A 24,867-nucleotide genomic window follows, 5' to 3' on the forward strand; every position below is an offset into this window, starting at 1 on the left:
GCCACAGCACCTGCTTTTCATCTTTTTGAAATGGCAACTTGGTTCACTTAAGCTTTATTATGCAGATTCTTTGGAGTCGACCTGTAGGTTGATGGCCATGATGACAGAGCATGCTGCATGATTTCCATACAGAAATTATTGATGCTGCATCTATTTTTTCCTACTCCTCCCAGGTCTCTTAGGGTTACATATCATAATCAGAGTTCCTAGTCCTTTTCTCCAATTATTTGATTTTTATCTAAAACTCAGTGTATCATCACAACCAAATCAGCTAGTTGAGCTGTTTGGTGGCTTGCTCTAATGGCACAGATTAATTTAAAATGCCTCACTCACTTGTTCCAGTAAAGTGAAAACGGCAGCTCCTTTTCACATCAACCTGCACAGCCGATTTACAAAACGAGCCTTCAACACGTCAGGTCAGAGCAGAAACCAACACTTCAAACTGAGTGTTCCTTCCTCTCCCACCACTCAACTTAGTTCTTAGCCTGTGTCTCTTCCTGGCAACAGAAGTATTTTATTTCTCATATGCTCCATGCCCCCTGCAGGAAGGAAGGAAGGAAGGAAGGAAGGGAGGGAGGGAGGGAGGGAGGGAGGGAGGGAAGAGAAAGAGAGAGAGGGAGGGAAAAAGGAAGGAAAGGAAAGGAAAGGAAAGGAAAGGAAAGGAAAGGAAAGGAAAGGAAAGGAAAGGAAAGGAAAGGAAAGGAAAGGAAAGGAAAGGAAAGGAAAGGAAGAGGGAGGAAAACTCTAATCAAACAATTCTTCTTTAATGTCTGAACCCTTTAATTTTCATTTTGTAGTCATATGTTTGGGAAGTTAAACATATGACTCTCGGTGGCCAGTTCTGGTAATCTCCTCCCAAAGGGCATGGCCTGTCCTTGTGACTGTCTACAGGCTCCAAAAGTTATCTATCTCTTTCAATAAACAAGTTGTCTTTATAGTCATTACGGGCTATGAGACAGCCACAAGAAAGTCTTGCTTCTCTGCAGGATTTTTGTGGTGACAGTGGTGGTGGTGATATGTTGTGTGTGTTTTCATGTTTCTTTGACCTACTGCAGTAGTTTTTATGGCAGAAGCATAGTATGGTCATTCAGTGCCAAAAGCTGTGTAAATCAGGAAAGAAATTTCTGATGGCCTCATCCCAGCAAAGTATTAGATGCTCAGGCCTCCCAATGTATTATATTTGTACCACTCAGAATTTTAAAAGCCACAGCCTAAGTTTGGTGAACACTGCCCCAAAATCAAATCACACCAAGATCCCCATTGTTTACCTCACTAGCTGTATTTTTCTTAAATCCTCTTTTTTTGCATCAACACTAAGAAATTCTCATTTTTCTTAACTGACTCTTCCTGCCTGAAACTGTCCCCATTTAATTATGACAAATTCACTAAGATGGTTTAGGATCCTTAGCTTTGCTAAAATTATGGTTTCTACTTTCCGGGGTGAGGAGATTTAACTCTGCATACTTACAACATAGCTGCCTAGAGGACCAAACGGATTCAGGAACTGCTGAGATTAAGAACTCATTCGTACACGTGTCATGTACTTTGGCCCAGGCTCCAACACCATCAACACTTTTCCTAAATTGGTGTTCTCAATCCCTTTATTAGAGATAATGAATCCATTTCATGGCTGGGAGCAGATAGTGATTTCCATGGATCTCAACTGATATGAATCAACCCCCTTGGGGTTGGGAGTACGTCTTAATTGTATACTTGCTCTTGAACAAAAATACTGCTTCCATTTGATTTCTTCCCCCTTTTAGTTACCCAAATGATTTTCATTCTTACCCCACTCATCAACTTGTCAATTGGAGAACAGGAGCTATTTCCTTCCTTTGTTTGGGATTCTGGCTGCCACCCAGGCACCATTTTCCAGGTAATTAATGAACCCTGCAATGTCCTGGCTTGTGACCACCAGACTCTTCCTTTGTTATATTACATCTTGCTGGGAGAAGAACTGAACACAGCAGCAGGCAGTAGGCTGTTGCTTAATGAAGAGCAAGCTGCTATTTTTAGGTGAAAGCACCCTAAGTTATTTTACTTTGCCACACAGCAAAAGTGTGTCCTTATAGTCAAATCTTAGGCTCATGAAGAAAGCCCCAGAAACAGAAGTATTTAAGATTTATAGATTTCTAATAAATTGTCAAGAGCTGAAATGGAGCACCCTGTCTGGTAGGGAGGGAACTCAACCTTTGTTCCCATCTGTCACCCCGTTCTCTGCAGCAGCAAGGAGAAAACACCTGGGACCCAGATTTTGGTGAAGGGTAACAAGTAGTCAGAAGGTAAAAGTGGACTTTTTGACTTCTTAGAGGCAAGAGGATAAAAATTTTGAAGTTTTCTTCACCATGATCATTCATGCATTCAAAATACACATTTTTAGTTTTTCTAGTTCTCTAGTATTGATACAGTTGCTAAGGACAGACTTCTTATCCTCAAGGAGCAGTGTAGTGGAAAAAGACTAGGGTGGACGGATGGATGGATGGGTGGATGGATAGCAGATGGTGATGAATGACAAAAAATTAGCATAGTAAGAAGAACAAGAATTGGGAGGTCCAGAGGGTGGGGTGTGACTTTCTATGGACCAGGGAAGGGCTCTCTAATAAAATGACATTTGAACAGAGACCAAGAGGAAATGAAGGAGCAAGAAACAAGTATGTCTGGAAGAGAAGATTCTAGGCATATGAAACAGCAGGTAAAAAGGCAATGTAGTCAGTCTGTGCTTGGCATGACTCTCATTAATTACAAGCTTAAAAATCTATGCAGAACTGAGTCGTTATACATAAACACCTATTCTCTGAAGTCCAAAAACATTGATTTTACCATTTTTGAAGCAAAATCATTAAAAATGTGTTACGTAGTCTTCTGCCTTGTTAGAGACATGGTTCATAATGAAATCTTTTCTGATGGCTCCAATTATAAGTATTATCCTTTATACATGCATATATTAAGCACATAATCTATGCACCGCATTCTACTTACTCTTTTCCTTATTGAAATCCCGTCTTTACCAGGTACTATGTTAGTTACTGGGAATACTATGATGAGCAAAGAGGATAAGTCCGTGCCCTCATGGAGCTTCACTGTCTGATTTGGGGGAAAGGCATTATTCTACTAACATGTATCCCTAGTATGGGGGCTATGAGAGCTCATAACAGGGACTAGAATCTTCTGGAGGATGATCAAAGGGTTTTGTGAAGAAGTGACATGAAGGAGTTAATGAGAAGAGCATTCCAGAAAGCAGGAACAGCATGTGCAAAGGCTCTGAGACGAGCAGGAACAAACAGCGTTTGCTGTATTAGAAGAAAGTAATGTGTCTGGATCCCAGAGAGTGGGGGAGAACAGCGATGAAACTGAGTTTGGAGAAGGAGGCTCTAGTCGCATCATGCTGGGCCTTGAAGGCCACGTTTGGTCGTGATCAAAATGGGAAACCATTTGAAAGGTTTCAGGCAGGAGAGAGACACAGTCAAGTAAGCATTTTCATAGGACCTCATGGGAATGTAGGGGCTGCACAGACACCATCAGGGGACAATCCACTGCAGGTGCTCGGACGAGAGGCCTTCACGGCCTGGACTAGGACAGCGGTAGTAGGGACAGAAAACAGAGGAGGAAATGAAGAAGTATTAGGGAAGCAGAGTCAGCCAGGCTTGGTGATGGATTCAAATTCAGGAGACTAAGATATCTTAGGCAAGTCCTACTTGGCTTTTGGAGTCACAATGATGCCTTTCACTCATTTGTTCACTTGCTAGAAAAAATGATAAGACATCCTAGCTCAGGCACCAAGCACACAGAGCACAGTATCTCTCTTGTCTTTGGCAGCCAGCTTGGTTCTACATTGTATCTGGATTCCTGGTATTCAAGTCCTTACTTCTTCACAGAGCTAGCTAGCTGGTCCTCCACTGAGATGGGTCTACCAAAAAGCCAGCTGGCTGTATTAGACTTAGGATAAATGAGCTGATGCTCCCGGTAACCTCTGTTTCAATTCTCCTGTCGAGGCACCTAGCTGATCACGTCTACCAAGAAGTCAGCAAACTGGGTGCCTCATTAGCATTTTCAACAGAGCAAAGCACCTAAGTAAAATCCTTGCCTTTAGCATACAATACCCAGAAGTCATCTGAGCAGCAGCAGCAGCAGCAGTTTGGGAGAACTCCAAGTATGGCATTTAAGTTCGAAAAGGGAAGTTAGAAACCACAGAACTGATCTCACAAACAAAAAGCTTTTATAGTAGCCTGTCCTGGATAAGACAGCAATGAGAGGACAAAGAGAAAAGCCATCCTCCTCTTCATACCAAGGAAACCCAAGGATGTGACTTCTTAAAAAGGAGCAGGTGAAAAAAAGAATTTTAGTGTCATCAAGAGTGACTGCTCTTCGTTTTTGCTAGAAATAGGCAAGAGCCTAAATCGCTCACGAGGCCCGAGGAGGGAGGTGCTCACAAAGGAGCTTGTAACCAAGGAGTGTGGCAAAGATTCTTCCAGGCTCCTCCATGAATCCCAATGGACTGTATTCACCTTCAGATCATCTGCACATGGTCACAATATACTAGGATATTATCTGTAGTTTGTTTTTGACACAAATCCAACATAAAGTCAATTCTTTTCCTTGGCCACAGTATTTTTTTAAGCCTTCCTAAACCTTAAATTCCTATGTCTGTATTTCCAAACCAGGTCGGGATGGGGGATGGAGGGAAAAAGACATCTCTCTATGCCAAGTAGGGGCACGAAGCCACAGAATTTTAAGTCTTCCTTTCTATAGGAATTAAGTTCAGATAATTTTATACTGAAGCAACAGTGACTATTCCATGGTATAAAAGGCAAAATCCACCTGCATTTTTAAGATAAAACACAAGACTTCAAATACATTTCATTCTTGTGGTTTCCCTACCACCACCCTGAATGAAGCCCCCAGCCCCCTGGATGGAAACGGGCAGCAACAGACTCCTTCCGCATGGTGGACACAGCACTCAGGGCCCCAGTGTTTCTTGCAGCTAATAAAAATGACCTATTAATTTTAAAATCAAAACAAAACAATTCACTCTCAGGTCAAAGAAAGTGTTTTAATAAATAGTATTAATATATATATATGTGTCTTAATACTAAAGCAGTTATAAAATCTAATTGTAAATGTTTTTTTACAGAGTCTGGGGACCACAAATGCAAAGTGTCTGGGCCACAAAATCATACTGTGGCCCTGGGTAGCTAGGCTCTCCTCCATGTCGGGCTGGCAAGTCTCAGAACACAGTGGACAGTGATATTTCTTAAAGCATGGCAGCCCAAAATATCACCGCGCTTTGGTGTGGTGATGTGAAAATATAAACATTTATATATAAATAAATGTTTAATCTATATATAAATTTATATTTTATATATAAATTTTATATTTATATATTATATAAAATAAATATAAATATATTATAAAATATATAAATATATACTATATACTTGTGTATGTTTATATATAAATATATTTTATATATTTATATATAAAGTGATATAAAAATATAAACATTTATATATAAATATAAATGTATAAATATACATGAACATATAAATATACATAAAATAGCAAACTTTTTAATTTGAAATACATGTATTATAGTTTAAATGCAAATAGTTAAAAATAATGGGTTTCCCATTTACAGTAGCAATGGTTTTTTGAAAATCTTCATGAAGTAAATAAAATAATTTTACGAAAAATATTAAGTAAAAGTACTTAATGTGCTAGAAAAAGTGGGCAAAAACATCGTGAGGTTGGTATACAAATAACCGAAACCCAGGAAACACTGGGTTCAGCAAGGACATCCAAAACGGTTTCCATACAGATCACCAGGGGCCTTCGTGTCTCAAAAAACCCGCAAAATATTACCAGAATTTGCAGCACTGATCTAATTGGAAAATAAGAACTTTTGGTTACTGGTCTGATTGCTTAATTCCATTTAAAATCATGTATCATAATATTTTTCAGAATTAGAGGGTCATGCTGCTAAAAGAGCAAGAAACATTTGTTGATTGGGACAAAGCACTCCTCTTACTAGCACATGAGATGATCCGACATAATTCTGGCATTGTACAGGCAGAGGCAGATAATTGATAAAGACTGTGCACAAGAATAAGACATTCACATAAAAATGAGATCAGCAAGTTCCGTCCTACAGCTGGGATAACTTCACAAGAGTCAGACAGCCCCTCAGCACAGAATAATCACTCCAGGGACTGCAGCGAGCCAGCTCCTGGCTTCCAAGAGGCAGCATCACACAATTCCATGGTTTGCCTTTGCTCAATACAAATTTGACACATTTTCCCCAAAATGTCAGTCTTGGGGTCCTGTCAAAACAGGATAATGGAAAGTCAGATAATTTTCAAGCCCAGTACGTCCAATAATCCATTCCATTGCAGCCATGTTTTGGATGTGGAAAGGGTATTTTCTCCACTAGTACCTAAAGTCAATCCATTCTTGCATGCTTTAGAATTCCCCAGATTCATTGCTGAATCAGAAGCAGCGGGTGTAATCCATGACCTTCTCAAAGTAGTATTCTAGGGCTTCTTTTTCTTTTTTTTTTTTCCTTGTATGTCTCCAAGTTATTAACTCAGAGAGAAGAGATTTATCTACTCCCAAAGTAAGATGGCCTTATGTTGTCTTTCATGGCCAGTGAAATTTTTACCCAGGAGCTGAAAGAAGGGTTGTGCCCAGAGACAAATATTCTATGTATTGCTCATGGACATTTAGAAGAGCTACAAGTAAAACAGAAAATACAACATTACTGTACACATTTTTGAGGAGGGTAAATAAGATTCACATTCACCTCTGTCAATACCAGCTATACCATCACCCTTACCTAGTATTTGCACAAAAGACTGCAGCTAGTGATAAACAGAATCAGGGTTTGAAGTCAAGTTTTCTTGGACCCAAACTCATGCCCTTAACCCCTGTATTAGAAAAGTACCTGGAACAAAGCTGGTAGTCAATACATATTTTTTAATCTGAATTTAGATTAGGAATTAGGCTGCTTGATCGAAGATTCTGAGGTAATTTTTTTTTTTATTTTTGGAGCTACTTTACAGCTAACCATACCTCACAGAAGGAAAAATGTTCTTTAGAACAAACACATGAAGAGATTACAGGACTGCATCGTTAATGCCACATTCAACTATTCTTTTAGGTTACTCCTTGCAGAAATTCAATTAGAATGAGAAAAAATTAATTATTACAATTAAATAAACAAGATGAAGTGAAAGAATCCCATCCACAAAGTTTTTAAAATTCTGTTGCTTTAAAAAATAAAAAAGGAATACCCAAAGAAACTCAAATGTTTAACTAGATTCCAAGTAAGAGTGTACTGCATATAGAAGAGCCAGCTAACATTTTTGGAGTACTCATTTTATTCTCAAAACTCTTCTAAATGCATTTCATTTATTATCCCATATAATCCTTATAAGGCAGGTACAGTTATTATTCCTGATTTTTTTTTTTCAGCAGAGGAAACCAAGGTACAAAGAGGTTAAGCAATTAACCTTAGGTCGAATAGCTAATAAGTGCCAGAGCCAAGATTCTGGACCCAAGGGATCTAATGCCAAATCCTATGCACTTAGCCACTTTGCTGCTTCCTATTAAAATAACTACCACTTGTTGGACACTTTTATGATGTTTCATATATTCTTCATGCACATTATCTCATTTGTTCTTCCCAATGATCATAGGAAGAGTATTTGTATATATACATGTGTAGATATGAATGCATGCATATATAGAAGTAGGTGTGTGTTTATGTGTGATAATAATCCTAATCTTCTATCTGATAGCTGTAAAATATTTAACAGATGTCTCAACCCTTGAAAGGAGGCCACCTTAGATACTCTGATTCATTTTATGAAGTAATGATACAAAAATTGCATTATGTATCAAACTTCTCATCTCCATTACATGTTTTGACTGATTGAATCTTCATTTTGAGAAGGACAGATATTTATTTTCATGTTCTTTTCTTCATTTCAATATAAAATACAACAGCATCGGAGAAAGTTCTGCAACAGCTTAAAGAACAAGGTTTTAGGATTATCACTAAATTTATAAAAGTTCAGGAAAATTTCCTGTGCAGAGTAGCAGCCAAATGCTTCAAATCTGTAAGTACTTTCCACTTAATATGAAGTGCATCCTGGCTATTGCCAGAGCAAAGATTTGCCTTCTCACCCAAGTGTGTGGTTTATTGCTATGGGGTGTGGCAAGCCAGCCAGCACTGGGCATCCAGGTCTGGCCTTCACCCTCTCACTTCCCAGAGGTTTAGTTCAACACAGAGGTGAACTGGCCCACTCAGGCACCCAGCCCACCCTAAATCTGAATTTGTGCCTTCTCTTTATCTAGGAAAGGCATTTCACCAAACCAAGTGACCTCTAGTTCTCAAGCCAATGAGGTACCCTAATTTCATGCTTCCCAAATTTAAATGTGCATATAAATCACATGGGGAATCTTGTTAAAAAACAGTTCTGATTTTCAGGTCTGGGAGGGCCTGAGATTCTGCATTTCTAACAGTAGCCAAGGCGGTGACGACTGCGCTGCTGGACAGCAGACTGCACCTGGAACAGCGAGGGTCTGGCTAGTAGACAAATGCCAAAAACAAAACACACACACAAAGAAACTATGTGTTTGAAGTTTGAAAGATCCATCTGGGTTCGAATCCAGACTGAGCTATAACATTTTCCATTATCTTCATGTGGCATGAAAAACTCTACACAATCCTTAGAAATATGCCTATCTACTTACCCTTTAAGCTTTGGACTCCACAAGGTCATCTCACTCCAAGCATGGGGAGAGACCAGTATTCCATCCCTCCGTCATTCAGCCATGTGCTCTGTGTTCATTTATCCAAAGAATAAGGGACTAATGATTTCAAATTCTCCAAAATGGCATATCCTTGATATAAATGTGTTTACTATTCATTAAGCTTCTCTAACTCAGACTACTTTGGATGCAAGGATTGGTACCACTATGTAAATAAGGAACTATATTACTGTGTGGTTTAATGAACCAAGTACATGCAGTACAAATTCCTTGGAGGAAGTGTTTTAATATTAAAGAACAACTTGTGATTAGCATATCAATAGGAATAAATAAGCAGTCATTTTAAGATACCTGAGGGTACTTAGGGACAGAGGTTTTTTCAACAAACTCCTTAAACTTCTGTTTATACTTTTACAGCACTTGATAAATTCTTTCTTCTAACACACACTGAAAGGTCAAGTTCATCCCAGATCTCCTCTCTGAAAATTAGTAAGGTTTCTCAGAAATGCAGAAGTGGTATCAAGGTTAGTTGACTCAACCACCAAGCCAAAGAACATTCTACAATAGCAACATATTTTGGCTGGGGTTCTACCTATAAGTTACCTCTGGGATATCTTAAAGAACATTTATTTCAATATCCTGTATAAGCAGAGGTGTTAGGTCACTTGTAAGCAGCAGGATAACTCTTTTCCTTTCCTAAACGGCCAGAAAGGAGAACTAAAGCACGTGAGCAATGCTGAAGATGGCTTGCTAGCGTGACTCCACTTTGAAAGGGATCCTGGGAACTAGAGAGGAGTTCTGAGTTAAACCAGAAACTTTTCCATAAAAGGTCAGATCACTGAACACTTGAGTTGGGGAGTCAACCTCACCATGTCTTGGTGTCCAGAGGTTGTAGGTGGGTTCACATCCAGGCTGCACCACTCACTGTCAGTGTGACGCAGGGCAAGTCCTATTTCCTAACGTTCAGACTTTTCGTTTGTAGAGCAGGCAGAGGAAGTGGCAAGTATCTGCCTCAGGACATTGTGGAGGGCAGCCTTTCATGTAATGGGCTTAAGTACTACATATGCATACCATACATATCTGTTTACATACCAACACTGCTTCCACAGTTAGCAGGACAAGTTTGGTCCTTGAGCTATAAAGAGACACATGAACCACAAGAAAAGTCAAGAACTGCCAGTCGAAGCGCACACCGGATCTATGAAATTCCTGACCACAAGAGAGGGCCCGGGGCAAGAGTCGGAATGCATCTTAACCTCCAAGCTTCCAGTCCAGAAGGACAGCAACACTCTTTCTCAATGCGACCTTCTTCGGCGCGAGGCCACGTGGGCCACATCTGGCCTCTGAGTCAGTTCGCAGCCTTCAGGCACTTCGTTGGCACGCACAGTCTTTTGTCTGAGCAAAGTTGATATTTGTTATTTTTCAGTACTTTTAGTCTGCAGAATTTTTTGTAAATAATCCTCCACCCTCAAAAAAAATGTATGTTAGCACCAAGTGTCATTATTCTAAAGGAACAGCTTTTCAGGCCACATTTATATTTTAAGGTGACAGTGCAACACCAGGCAAAGAACTGTCCTCAGCTCATACCTCTTTTCAGAGAGAAATCTGATTCCGATAAAGCACAGAACTCAGCACCAACTCTAAATAAATAATACATATACCCGTGGATATCCACTTTTTTAAAAAACTAATATTCAGCATTAGGCACTTAATTGCTTCTACTCTAACCCAAAACACTGACTGTGAAAAGAGGATTTTCTCCTTCTTATTTATTTTGAAAACAGACACCAGCCACAGAGAACTCAGTTGACCTCACCTGCCCACACACTCAGAGCATCAGGGCTGGTCAGCTCCCTGAGCTGGGTTCACTGAGGCATTGTGGAAAGGGAACATCTCAGCTTTAACCAGGACCACAGAGACCTGGACGCTCTGAGCAGAGCTTTGTGGGCAGAAAACTGAAGGCCCAGACGTTCTCTGTGTCACACGCTTCCCGAGAAGCAAGATCCTTAGTAAGACTTTGAACTCTCTGGATATTCACATGCTCAGTCAGCAACTGTGTATCAGAATCCCAACTAATCTCCAGAACTGACTGTCAGAATTACAGCCTAAGGACCACAGACTTGGGAATGTGAAGATCCTCCCCGGGGACTGGTGCACGGAAGAAGGAGTCCCATCAGCACTGATGAGGCAGATGACAGAATGCTGGCAGTGAGTGATGTACGTGGGGAAGGGGCTGCAATGGGAAACGCTATTGGAACCTACCTGACTTTTTGGGATTCACAAAAGACATGAATTTGAATGAGAACAAACACCATGATGCACGGCAGTTAGGCCAATTTTCAAAGAACACATCTGACCGTGGTATTACTCATCACCTTAACCAGGTATTCATGAATCTCCCATGCTGCTGGTCTGAAAAACAATATTCAAATAAAGAGCTTTTTGTTTTGGAGGTTGCTATTTTGTTTTGGGTTTTGTTGGCAGGCTTTCTCTTTTTTTTCTGTTCTGTGTTTTCCCACATCCCCTATCAACACTGATTGTTTGGTCACGCCTTAAATGTATAAAATATTTATTCAGATGGTTAACTGTAGGCATCGGTCTTGTTCAAGCAAGTCCTGAGCAACAGATAAACGGGAGGCCCGAGGAAGAGGGCAGCCGTGGCTCCTCATTAATCACCCGTTCACTCCACTCGTCTCCCCAACCTCCTGCAGACCATTCAAGCTGGGGTTACTTGAGGGCTGGGAGGCAGGCGCCTCCTCCTTCAAGCACTCAGGGGGGAATGAATGCTCATACGGGAGGAGAGAGGTTTTGGTGATTAGCTTCTGTGATAGTTTCTTCAGGGAATGAAAGGTTTTGAAAGTCCTGAAGTATCTCTCAAAGTGCATGAGTAGGTACAGAGTGACGGAACAAAATGTACTAAACATTGAGGTAACAGCACATTCCTCTTCTGCTGTGATCACGGGAAGGGTGGAGTGGGGAAGTCAGAATCTGCTTAATTTGAAACTCCTTTTAAAAGGGGATACAATCCACTCTGCCTCCCTCCAAAGAAGAGGACACACTTCCTTATGTTTCACTGCTTTGACACATAAAGAGAAAGAATGAGATAAATACAGCTAAAGCTTGTCAGTGTCGAATCTCATAATAGTCTTTAAAGGCCTTACTGTGTTCTTGAGTCATGGGTGCTAGATACCTAAGACCTATGGGAAAAAGTGAATGGAATAGTCTTTAATGGGAACAGAAATGGAGAGTCTTTACACAGGTATTCCCAACTTGCATTCATGATAAATTATCCAGTAAATAGTTATATTGTGACACTGTAGCCAGGTCACTCTCAACTTCATTATCCAGAAATTCTTCTCCTTTGTCCTCTGTTTCCTTGTCCCTCCTACCCTCCTCTCCAGATGTACAAACCTAGCCCCCCTTTAGAGAGGGAAACATAAAAGCAAAGTGTAAGCAATTTGCCACAATGCCACCAAGGTTACAGGTAACTGGCCTTCCCTCTGCTCAGAATAAAGTACGTATTAAGCACCTGGCAAATATTTGCATGGTCTCCAGAGCAGGAAGATTCATTCATTTGCTCACAAAAGTACACAACTGTGGCTGAGAAAATAAATCAATTCGATTCCACAAACATTTATCAAGCTCCAGTCTGACTGTAGAGTCTTTGCAGGGAGCAGGAGGGGAAGACGGTGCAGCTGGCTACTGGAGCTGGTTCTTGAAGCAGTCTAGAAACACGCTATCCCTTCCTTCTCCCACCAAAAACAAATCCCGAGAAAAGATGCAACCAACTCTCTAAGTGACCAGCACAGCAGCATTTCATATTGTAAAAGGTAACCACCCCAAGGCATGCCAGCTCCTTTTTATAGACAGACAAGAGTTCCCTTCTTCTCTTTCTGGGTAAATAGCAATTTTGTTTATTGTGTAAAAAATATAGTACCTCCACTTTTGAGGAAACCAGTGACTAATTGTCTAGTCACCAGTCATCCTTCAGTATTTTAGATTTAAAGATGAAAAGAACTATACAGGGCCCGGCAGAAGTAAGGCTTGCTTGAGTGTGGTCGGTAGGGTACGTGAATGTCTCACATGAGATGGAGAGCGATTTGAACATTTCACCGAAAATGTTATACATATTGGTGTGCTTGAGTGTGATATTGTTATGTAACAGAATTACATGCTTATGATTTTCTAATAAAAGATTTTATAATGAAAAGGGGCGTTATTTGTGTCAACCCCCTCCCCCCCATGTACTGAAACAGGTTTTGGCATCGCCAATTTATATTATAAACTCGGCCTTATGGGAGATCTACTTAGAATGAATTCTGAACATGCAATGCAAGGGCAGGGCAAAACCAGACCCAGCCAAATATTCAAGGGGACTTCCCCTACACCGGCTTGCCCGCCCCTCCCTCCCCCCATTTCCTCCTCGGAAATTCTGAGTGGAGCTAAGAGCATTTAAGTTGCTGAGCGTGAGCCAGGTTCTATCACCTACTTGGTGGCCTCGGGAAAGGCATTTATAAACTCTGAGACCTAAAGTTCTTCATCTTGAAAACAAAGGTAATCATACCTCCTCCATCTCATTTGTGGGGTTCCTGGGAAAGTCAAATAAAATAACGAATATGAGGGTTTCATGAAACTTCTCATAATCATCAACATCAATGTTTCCCTGCACGGCCCTGAAGACATGGAGGAAGAAGGGAAACCTGAGAAAACCCTTCTCTGTTCCCCAACGTGCAGCAGAGTCTTTATTAACTCAAATGAGCTACAGCCCCCGGGGTTTAGCCACAGACTCAGTTGTAGAATCATGTCCATGAAACCAGTTTAGAAAGAAGGAAAAGCATTTTTCTTTACCCTATTTTTGTTACATTTGATATTAGGTTGTTATTTAAATTAGCAGTATTTAACTGCTGCTGGCTATTAAATAATGTACTTAGTGTCAGTCTTCTTGATTAATATGCTTAAACAGTTTAGATTGAGCAAAAATGAGATACATTCCACTACAATAGGGTATTCTGAACTTGGACAAACACGGAAATGGTGTGCTCTTTTATTCTGTAAGCTGGTATTTTTAACTATTTACTTCATATTGGCACTAGAGAGACAGCAAGGGAGTGTTCTGGGCTGCAAGGAACACAGAGTTTGGAGTGAAAGCAGCCAGACAGAACACTGCCGTGAGGCCAGTGCAATGACACGAGTCAGCACGTGCCCCAGGGGAGGAGCAGGGCTGCTGCCTGAGCCCAGTGCTGGGGGTTCGGGTGGGTACCGTGAATAAACAGAAACCGCGTGCGGCACGCACGTGTGCTGAGCAATGCGATGCTCCTAAAGCCAAGGCGAGTCGGGATGGGACAGAGGGGAGGCAGAGAGGAACCCACGAGTGGGGGGGGCCTTAGAACCTAACTGTGGGGCCGCCCTGGGATCTATGCAGGGAGGGGGGTACTCGGGGAGTGGTACATTGGTGAAGGGACACCTGCATGAGGGGGATCCCAGCTATCCTCTGTCTAGAACATTCTGCTACTATATGAAACATTGGCACTTCCTACAGGGGGAAAAAAAACACTAAAAGAAAATAATACATTTAAAGGCAAAGGAGAATCTCATTTATAAAATTATAGTAAAAATAACCACAGTCCAGCATGCTTTAATGGAGAAACCGTGAACAACAGTCTTTTAGGATTCGTGGAAAATGCTTGTCCATTTTTCATGGACTCTATCTCTACTTTCTCCCTCTACCTGAGAAGAACTGTTTTATTTAGATATAAACAAGGCAGAACAATCAAGGGCTTCAGCTACTTTCAGCTTCTTAGAACAAGGTGCAGCCGGGCAGGTGCTGGGCGGTCAGTCACCTGGAGGACAAAGTGGGCTGCCAGTGAGTCAGCCTGAGGAACGCCAACACACGGACAGACAGGTGGGCGGGGCCATTCCAGGCTTGTTGGAGAGCCAGTGTTGCCAGAGACCCATAACCTCTACAATTAAGCTGACTGGGAATATTTGTGAAAGAAAGACCAGAGGCTGGTAGGAGGAAAGGGAGGGCGGAATGAAGAGTTATTGGCACAGGGTTTCCATCTGGGAAAATGAAAAAGTTCTGGTGATGGATGATGGTGATGGTTGCACAACCAGGAGAAGGTACGTGGTGACTCTGAACAGTATATTACGGGATGTATATTTTACCACAATGAGAGAGAGAGAGAGAGACAGAGAGGAAGGGCACAAGGACTAAAAAGTAGTGAGATTTCTAGTATTGTGAGCTATGAGCCTCAAATGGCTTCCTGAATTTGAGGCACAGACCAAAGCTAAACTTCTCAATAAACACTTAAGAGAAAAGCATCAACTGGAACACACTAGTGGTGTGCCAAAGACCGTACGTCCCCACAGGCTGTATTACATAAATACGGGCATGTTTTCTAAAACAGTAGAGCACCTTCCCCCTACAGGAGACTGAGCTCTTCACACAATGTAGTGCATGACTCTTCCCTGCAGTCTAGAAAGATGATACTGTTATTATCCTCATTATTATTATGGCAGCTATTTTCTATCTATTAACAGTTCTCAGTGAGCCAGCTGCTATGCTTTTCCTCCTTTGTTGCAGATAGGAACTGAAGGGACACAGAAGTTCTGTGCTCTGCCTTGATAAGCAAGACGACCAAAAACCAGGAGCAGCGCCCAAGGCCACGACACTCTGCAGAGGAGGCAGCGTTTGGCCCTGTTCAGAAAACCCTGCAATGCTTCATGCTCCTTTCGAGACTCTCACCACCAAGCAAGGCCCCTACTTAGTAGATTATGTATTTCCTTGTCAAACAGCAGATATTTATTTTGGCACATGCAAGATATGCAAGTGGATTTAATAAAATTACATTATTAAAGGTTATTTTAAGGTTAAACCACAGAGATAAGAAATTCAATCTCAGGACCCCAATTAATTGGTTATTCTTTTTACAGAGTCTCAAATGTTTCCCATTACAAAATAGTTAAAATCATGGATAGCCACGAAGTCTGTGCCCGCAATCCTTGTGGGTTTCATTTTACAGGTTACAAAAAGCCCCCAAATAATGGCAATTTCATAGTAACTATTGATTGTTTAATTACTTGAGACTGCCTTATAATCACCAAGTCTTTAAGGGTGCTGTGAGATCTAAAAACAACAAGTCACCAGGGTGTTGTGCATCAAGTTATTTGGCAATTCACTGATTTCAAATGGAACAAAAGTATTTTGAACTAAAGCAATTTAAACACTTCAAATGTAAGGTGGGCACCCACATGCCAAGCCAATCATAGATGCTAATGATAAATGCTGAACATGAACCAATGAGTAAATGAGGTAAACAAAACCCCAGGATAGAGATAAGAATGGCAGAAACTCCTCCCCAAAGGCAAAGACACCAAAAAGAACTCTCAAACAACCTGAGAGGCAATACCTTAGCTCAGTGGCTCTCATTTTTGGCTGCACATTAGGAGCATCTGGGAAGTTCTGGAAACAACTTTATCCAGGCTTCTACCAGACCAACTAAAACCAAATCTCTATAGAAGGGTCCAGATAGATGCAGATTTTCCAAAGCTATATGACATGATTTCTGTAAACACAGGGCTGAAAACCACTAGCAGCAACAAGAAATCAGACACGCTTCCCTGGGGCAAGTTTTAGTAGCAACTCTGGTGGTCTGGAAGCCAAGCAGAGAAAGTGTCCCTTCCCCATGGCACACAACAGGATGCTCATGAAGGTCTTCCCTTGGGTCACACATGTCAATCATCGAATGTATTATGCCCATCAGACCCGCAGCATGAGGTAGCACGGTCTTGGGCCAAATTAGACAAAAAGAACACAGAGATCTCTGAGGATAAAAAACTCATCAGGCCTACACATTTTAAAGGTAAATGATCTACTTACGGAGAAGCAAGAATAAAACTGTTACATATAATTCTGGTCAACTGCCATTAAAGTATACTCTGAGACTAAAGTTAACAATATTAATAACTCAGTAATCTTAAGATCTTAGCTATAGTCAAAACTAAGACTAAGAACAATGCTTTGCATGTGCTATAATATCACAGAGACATTTTTTAAAATGTTTGTTTGATGTTAAAAATCACAGTTTCTGTACTCGTAGGAAAACAGTGTTTGGGTATTTTGGCAGTTACACAAAAGGTTTTTTTAATTGAATGAAACTAGTTAGCACTCTTGGCCATATCATCAGTTTATTTTAATAGATGAAATGTGTGACTATATTCAGTACAAAAATTATTTTTAAAGGCAATCAACAGATGAGACCTGGCCCAAGAGCCTGGTTAGTACTTGAGCAGGAAAGACACCTGCACTGCCATGAAAACACCCTCCTCCACAGGAGGCTGCGGCAACACGGATTACACTCAGCTATGACACAGGGGCAGAAGCCATCCTGATCCTCTGTGCTCTGTGAAATGGTTCCAAGAGGCAGTACTAGCGGTTATTTAGGTAGGAAGGGGAAAGGAATGAGTACACAGTTAAATAAATTGGGAAAATACTGGGTAAAATGAAGTAATACAAAGACTAATGTTCAGGCAGAAGGGATGGTTCCTACTGCTTTAAAACTTCTTTAGTCTCTCTATTCTATTCTTTTTTCACAGTGCTGACCTTTGGGTTCCAATGAACACCCTTTGAGAAAGGTGACTAACCAGCAGACAAATGTTAATGAGACAAAGGTCAAGCAAAAGCAAAGCCACAGACATCACCACTCAGTCCAATGACTCTTTTTTCCCTGAAGACTGGAAAACAGGAAGCAGGCAGGGTCTAAGAATGAATGTGCAGCTGGAGTCAGCTACTCCGAGAGGAATATCACTTACTGAGTAACACACAGCACGAGCACAAGGATGAAGAAGACAAACGGGAATAGACTTCATTAGACCCTGGTCTACAACACTCTGCCACCTACCTTGTAATGAATGACAATAGCAATAATCAAACCTTAAGTGTACCTAGCAGCTTAAACTTAACAAAATACTTTCATAGTCCGTAATTTGTTTCATCCTCAGGATATAACCTGGTGGGATATATCCAAAAAGGTATTTTTATTCTCATTTTACAGATAAGAGGAACTGAAGCTCTAGTGGCTGTTTGGTAAGCTCCAAGCTGCAGCAAGTTAGAGGCAGAACTAAAACCAGAAAGGTAGGTCCTCATCTCTGAAATAAGGTCCTTTCTATGCCAAATTCCTTCCAGGTCTCATAATAGAGTCTCCCTACTTAGAACTTGTACTACCCTAAGAGGGTATACTGTTGATTATCCCTTCAAATTTGTAAAATGTGTAATTACTTAAAAATCACTTACCCCACTAAAGTTCTGGAATGCTACAACCAATTCTTATTTCCTCTAATAATCTACATTTTTCTTTACAGATTATCAAGAAGTTGGCTTTTTTTAACACTAAATACCAACAACAGCATCTAAATGGCAATTATATCATCAAATGCCACATAAGAAGTAGGCATTGTGCATTGGATCTAATATAAATAGAGCAATTCGGAGCTTACATGAATATCAAGAATGCGAAGTGGTGGAAGGTGAGGCACAGAGGTAAGTGTGTCTCTGACTTCATCTGCTATGAATGCTTCCTTCAGATCATATCATCTTTTACAAAAACAAGACCATGGAAAGAACCGGTAAAGTAGGCTCCCACTGGCACATGTTGGGGAAGAAGAAAAGGTGACTGACTGCCTACTGTGTGTCGGGCACTGAGCTGAGGACTTCCACATACATCTCACTTCAGTTTTCGTAACAACTCTCCACTGTACTATTATTAACAGAGGAAGAATTCCAGACTCAGAGTGAGTTGGCTCTCTTCTCACACCCAAAACGAAGCAGAACCAGATGGGGAATCCAGCTGAGCCCTGCTCCAAACTCCTTTTTATACACTCCTCCCCCTTATGAAAATGCTAAATTGCACTCCAAGATGTACACATGCCAAGACCTTGAAGCTGTTTCCAAATGCTCCGCCCACCATCCATTCAAGTCCCCACTCTGCCTGGGCAGCATTAATTGCTCCATATTCTACACTCTCACTGCCTCTTTTTGGACATTAATTTTAAGTTTTACAATTTTGTCTTATCTTTAGAGAAATGGCTCTCAACTGAGGGCAATTTTGCAGTAGTCATTTGGCAATATCTGGGGATATTTTCAGTTGTCATGACTGTGAGGTGTTACTGGAATCTCACAGGCGGAGGCCTGGGATGCTGCTAAATATCCCACAGTGCCCAGGAGAGCCCCTGTGACAAAGGGCTATCTGAACCAAAATGTCAAGCATGTTAAGGCTAAGAAACCCTGATTTGGAGTGATAATGTAGTTGAATACATGCTTTAGTTTCTTGCACTATAAAATCACAAGAAATAACTAAGTCAATATATATGGAAACATTTAGCACACAGCAGGCACTCAGAGTACTAAACAGATAATCTTGTTGGACACTTCTGTAGATTAAGAGCCCTGCATTCGGTTGGCCTGCATTCTTCCCACACAGAGCACAGGGTTTTTTCATTGGCTCTAAACAAATGTGAAATAACGCATTCTTTATATTGAAAATTCTTGATTAAAAGAACAAGTGCCACTATTATCTAAGGAACACAGCATTCTCCCATACTCACTCCTTATCAAACAAGTGAACAGTATAATCCACAATTCATTAGAATAGACTATGAAAAGCTACATTGCACAGAACACCTCCAGATCAAGACTGCTAGTAAGCTTACTATTAAAACACTTTGTCTTACTTTGACAGAAAGTTAATTAAGAGATCACAATGCAGATTTGAGGACATCTAATACAACAGGCTCAGATTCTTCTTTCTGTACCAGGTCAGTTTTGACCATATTGATCCTCAGATTTTGAGTCAGTTATCCAGGAATAACCTTACACTGTAATCACAAGCATGTCAAATAAAAACGCCAAAAGTCAAATCTCTGAATGAGTACATCAAACTACTTGGCATCACATCCCAAGTCAAAATCTTAATATTTTTCACTTTTCCTAGTTTACACCAGTTGGAATCAGCATGGATATCCTAAAGTAAATGACTACAAAAAGCACTAGGATGAGCATTCATTCAAGGGGCCCTCCAGCGGGATAATCTGTAACCATTTCCATGAGGTTTTTGGAGGTGTGGCCCCAGGGCCCTGAACATCAGAATGAATGCATGCATTGAATAAAAGTGAGATTCCTGGACCACACCCCAGACCTACTGAATCAAAATTTCAGAGGTTGAGCCTGGAAATTTATAATTTAAATAATTTCCCAAATATTCATTTTGCACACTCAAGTTTGAGAACCCCTGCCAGGAGACTGAATCCCAGAAAATTGATTTGCTCCATTTTGTAAACTTTCAGCCAGCGTGGATCTTGATTCTACAGACTATTGATGACTCACTCAACATAAAATCTATATTCACCTCCCAACATGAAAAGAAAAACACAGGTAGGTCATTTTGTTGATTCCTGCTGTGCAAATATGCTCTTCTGAAATAAGCAGGCTGATATTTTATGGGAAATACCAAAAGTAAGCCGGGAATTAATATAAAAAGAATTATCAAGGAAAACAGAGATCAATTCTGGGACCAACGATGGCTAACACCTACTACAATCAGACTGTGGATACAGTGATGGCTAGACAGTAGGTCCCTGCCCTTATTTTTCTTTTTTTTAAATAGATTTTATTTATTTATTTTTAGAGAGGGAAGGGAGAGAGAGAGAGAGAAACATCAATGTGTGGTTGCTGGGAGCCATGGCCTGCAACCCAGGCATGTGCCCTGACTGGGAATCGAACCTGCGATGCTTTGGTTCGCAGCCCGCCCTCAATCCACTGAGCTATGCCAGCCAGGGCTATTTTTCTTTTATTTGTGCTTTTAAATTGTTTATATGCACACATAAACAAAGAATTAAGATAATGAAGACAATGAAACAGGCTGAGGTGATAAAGTTTGAGGGGGAGGGAGGCAGAAGGGGTGGCTGGCTACATTAGATACAAGGATGAAAAGTGGCCTGTTTGAGGAGGCAACATTTCGGCTGAGACCCAAAGGGGAAGTGCCCCGTCACAGGAGGGGACAGAGCAAGGGTTGCATGCAGGGAGGTGGTAACTGTAAAGACTCCTAAGGTAAGAACAAGGTTCTCATGAACTTATTATAGGAATTAAATTAAAAATCAGATAATACACATAAAAAGTTTTATAAAGTGGAAGACTACGTAAAAGTATAAAGCATTACTTTTAGTGCAGGTTCCGGCAGAAGGAAGACCTGCTCGACCGTGGCTGGCAGGGTAACAATATGGGCATCACAATTTAGTTTTAATTTGAACATTTCACCTAAAATGTCATATGGTGTGCTTGAGTGTGCTACTGTTATGTTACAGAATTACATGCTTATGGTTTTGTAACAAAAGATTTTATAATAAAAGGGGCACTATTTGTGTTGGATCCTATACATTTATCCTGGTTTATGTCCTGAAACTATCCTCATCTGAGGATAATGAGGGGCCTGAGGTCTGTGGAATATGAAGAATTAATTAAGCAATTGAGGTCATGTTGTCTGGAGAGCAGGAGACACAAGTATGTGTTTGGGGGAAGTAGGGAGAAGTCTTCTTCAAATATTGGAAGGGCTCTGTTCTCATAGAAGAAGATGTAATTTCTCTTTTTTAAATAGCTCTGATGGTATGGTAAATATTTTAGGAAGCCAAAATCTTGGCTCAATGTGGTAATGAACATTCAAAGAGAGTTGTAGGAAAATGGACCAACTGGCAGGTAGTAAGTGCCATGTGACTGGAGGAGATCAAGAATGGGTTGAATAGCCCTGGCTGGTGTGGTTTGATTCCCAGTCAGATTTGGGCACATGACTGCTTTGAGGGCCAGGTCCCTGGTTAAGGTTGTGTGAGAGGCAGCTAATCAATGACTCTCTCACACAACAATGTTTCTCACCCTCTTTTTCTCCCTCCTTTCCCCTCTCTCCAAAAAGTAAATAAAATCTTTAAAAAAAGAGAATGGGTTGAATAGGCAGCTGGTGCCAAAATGATTGGATTAGATGACCTATAAGGACCTTTGCAGCCCTTTGGACACACACACACACACACACGCACGCACGCACGCGCGCGCGCGCTAACAGCGCGCTCTCTCTCACAAGCACTATAACCACCAAGGCGACCTCTTTACTTCATCTTTTACAACCTTAAGGAAGTTTCACGACAAACCTGAGCAATACTGAGGAATCTGCTGGGTTCCCATTTCACAATACCACCTGGGACTAAAATACATCTCCAACTCTGTGACAACCAATATATACTTCATTTTTTAAAGATTTTTTTATTTATTTTTAAAGAGAAGGAAAGGGAGGGAGAAAGAGAGGGGGAGAAACATCGATGTGTGGTTGCCTCTTGTGCACCCTCTACTGGGGACATGGCCCACAACCCAGGCATGTGCCCTGACTAGGAATTGAACCAGCAACCCTTTGGTTTGTAGGCAGACACTCAATCCAGTGAGCCACATCAGCCAGGGCCCAAAATGTATTTCAAAAGGGCAAATTAAGAAATGGGATATACTAACATTCATTTTTGAAATCTATAGCTATGATTTAGTGGTGTTTTAGCAGTAAACACTTGACAACTATTTCAAATTCTTAAAATAATTACTCTATTTTCATGAAAACATGTCTGGATTCTGTTAGGTCCCAATAGGTGGCGTCCCAACAAACAGCCCACACCATAGGCAAACAGGTATGTGGCCTTCTGTTGTTTTGTTTTTTAATGGGGGCCATGGGCCCAAGAAGATGGCTTCCTTATTGAAACCCCTGACGTAGAAGCACTACTCTTTATTATTTAGGCACTCTATTCTGTAAAGAAAGTAAAAAACAGAACTGCCACTTGATCGCCTGGGACCAAAATGCTAAAGATAAATAAATCTAGCCTTCTAAGAACAGACAGACCAGGCTAGACTTGGGAGCAAGACCAGAAGCAACTTGGAAAAGCTAAACATTGTTACTAAGTGACACTTATATAAAATATTTATATTTCCATATCTAGAGGTATGTGGCTTATATGTAGATAGACTTCAGGAAATATTATCTTAGTATCTACATATACTTTGTATTTATTATATTATGTATGTTTCTTAAAAACTGGTAGTAGTTTCTTAAATACTAGTCAGCAGTATTTTAGAAATACCTATTCCATAAATGTTAAATATAACCTATAATGTGAACAATTACTTCCTAAGTTGTTTTTCTTCAGGTTCGCATTTGAGTTCAATTTCTGCTATTTGTATTGACCTTTAATCCTTTAGAACACAGGCGGCAAACCCAAGGCCCAAGGACCAAATCCCGCCCTCCACCTTGTTTTATAGGGCCCGGCACCTTGTTTCTACCTGTCAGCAGTGCTGAGCTCCTTGACCCTAGTTAAGGAGTAGTTACATTTATACAGTCCTAAACTTACATTCAGTCCTTTGAAGGCAACCGCGAGGCTGATGTGGCCCCCAGTGAAAATGAGTTTGACACCCCTGCTTTAGAACTCAAGGTAACAGCAGAACTGGATTAGTGGCTCAAGAAACCCAGTGCCACCTCATATCACCTGCGTCGCCTAAAAACTGAACTTGTAACTGGGTAGGGAGTTTTAATTCTTTAGATAAGTCCCCAAAGTATTTCTAACTACGTTCGCACTTGACGAACGCACAGAAACGCTGCGATGCCACAAAACACCACCTGGGGCTGGTGAAAGGGACCAAGTCTCCGGTCCCAAACCCCACAACCATTCTTTGCAGTCTCCCTTCAGCCTGAGAGGTGCCAAAGTTTTGTATCAACCACTTAGAGAATGGCACCCTTCAGAACAATAATGTTAACAACGCGGTTGGTAAAAACCTTTCTTCTCTAAAAAGACCTGAAGCCTCTTGCCATTTTGTTTCCTCTTTGTTTTCAGGTACAAGATGTTAGGGATGATTCTGAATTTTCCCCACCTTCTCACCCTTGAGTGAATCTCTTTGTTATCTTTTCTTGCAAAACTGTCCAGTCCACCCCTTAGATTAGCAGACAAAGCTGTGGGTTATGAACTGCATTCGACAGGTGGGAAGAAGCACAGTACAGTGGAATGGCTCTAAGAAAGGGTGCCATGAACCAGCAGCATGCTATGGAGTTGCTCCTCCACACTGACAGCAAATCAGAAGTAATTTTCTGCCTAAATCAGAGATTAATTCATTAGTTCACCTTAACTCTCAAGTTGAATCCAATTTCTCAAAATGCAACAATACATTCTTTGAACCTAATTATCTCCATTGAAAGTATTTAAAGCATTTGCTGAGACACATTTCTTTCTTCTGTCAGACAGGATCAGTGTCAAGTGAACACCTTGGGTAGACTACATTCTAATTGCAGGGGGCTGACATTTTAAGAAATAATTGTTCCTTGTAAGGGAGAAAATTTCCCCTGGAATGAAGACCAAAGGGTACCTCCAGTAAATAAAGGTTTAAATATTTATCTGTTTACAACTGTGCTTTAAAAACAAGATTACTCTCTCTCTATATATATACACACACACACATACACACATGTATGTTTACATATATGTGTGTGTATACTTTTGACATACTATGCAATTGTAAATATTATAATCCAGGTGACTTCTAGGATAATTTTAATCAACTAAGTGAAGTTGAGGCCCCAGAGAAGGAATTTTTAAAAATAAAACAAGGGATAATTAGTAATGGAAATGACATCCATATCACTAGCACTCAGGAATATGATGAATGTTTCTCTTAGAAACAATCATAAGGAAACGGTTTATTTGGAAGGTAGTTGTTTCAATAGCTCATTCACTAAAACCCCCTGAGTTTTAGTCTAAAAACAGTTCATTTCCATTTCCTTTTGATTATCAGAAAGAGAATCAACCCACATTTTAAACAACCATTTTAAGGTAATTTCCTGGGGGGAAGTACCTTTTTAAAAGCATTTTTGGGGTGAGTTTGTAAGCAAAAATTAGTAAAAGGGCAAGGAGGACTTCTCATTCCCCAGCACGATCTCAACTCAAGTTTAACTTTTCGTTCTTTTGTATCCTGCAAAAAGCCACTGCTACACTAGGCCTTTGCTTTGTGAGGTCACCAGCTTTTTCCCTAACACT

At 40.7% G+C, this 24,867-nt stretch overlaps 1 protein-coding gene across 7 annotated transcripts in view; it reads right to left on the reverse strand.

Moving 5' to 3' along the window:
* Window positions 1-24,867, reverse strand: part of TNIK (TRAF2 and NCK interacting kinase) — a 346,968-nt gene that overhangs the window by 245,083 nt on the left and 77,018 nt on the right. The gene's annotated exons all lie outside the window — the stretch shown is intronic.

Source organism: Phyllostomus hastatus, unplaced genomic scaffold (genome assembly GCF_019186645.2).
Source record: "Phyllostomus hastatus isolate PE091 unplaced genomic scaffold, TTU_PhHast_1.1 phas_contig_86, whole genome shotgun sequence".
Classification (NCBI taxonomy): Eukaryota; Metazoa; Chordata; class Mammalia; order Chiroptera; family Phyllostomidae; genus Phyllostomus; species Phyllostomus hastatus.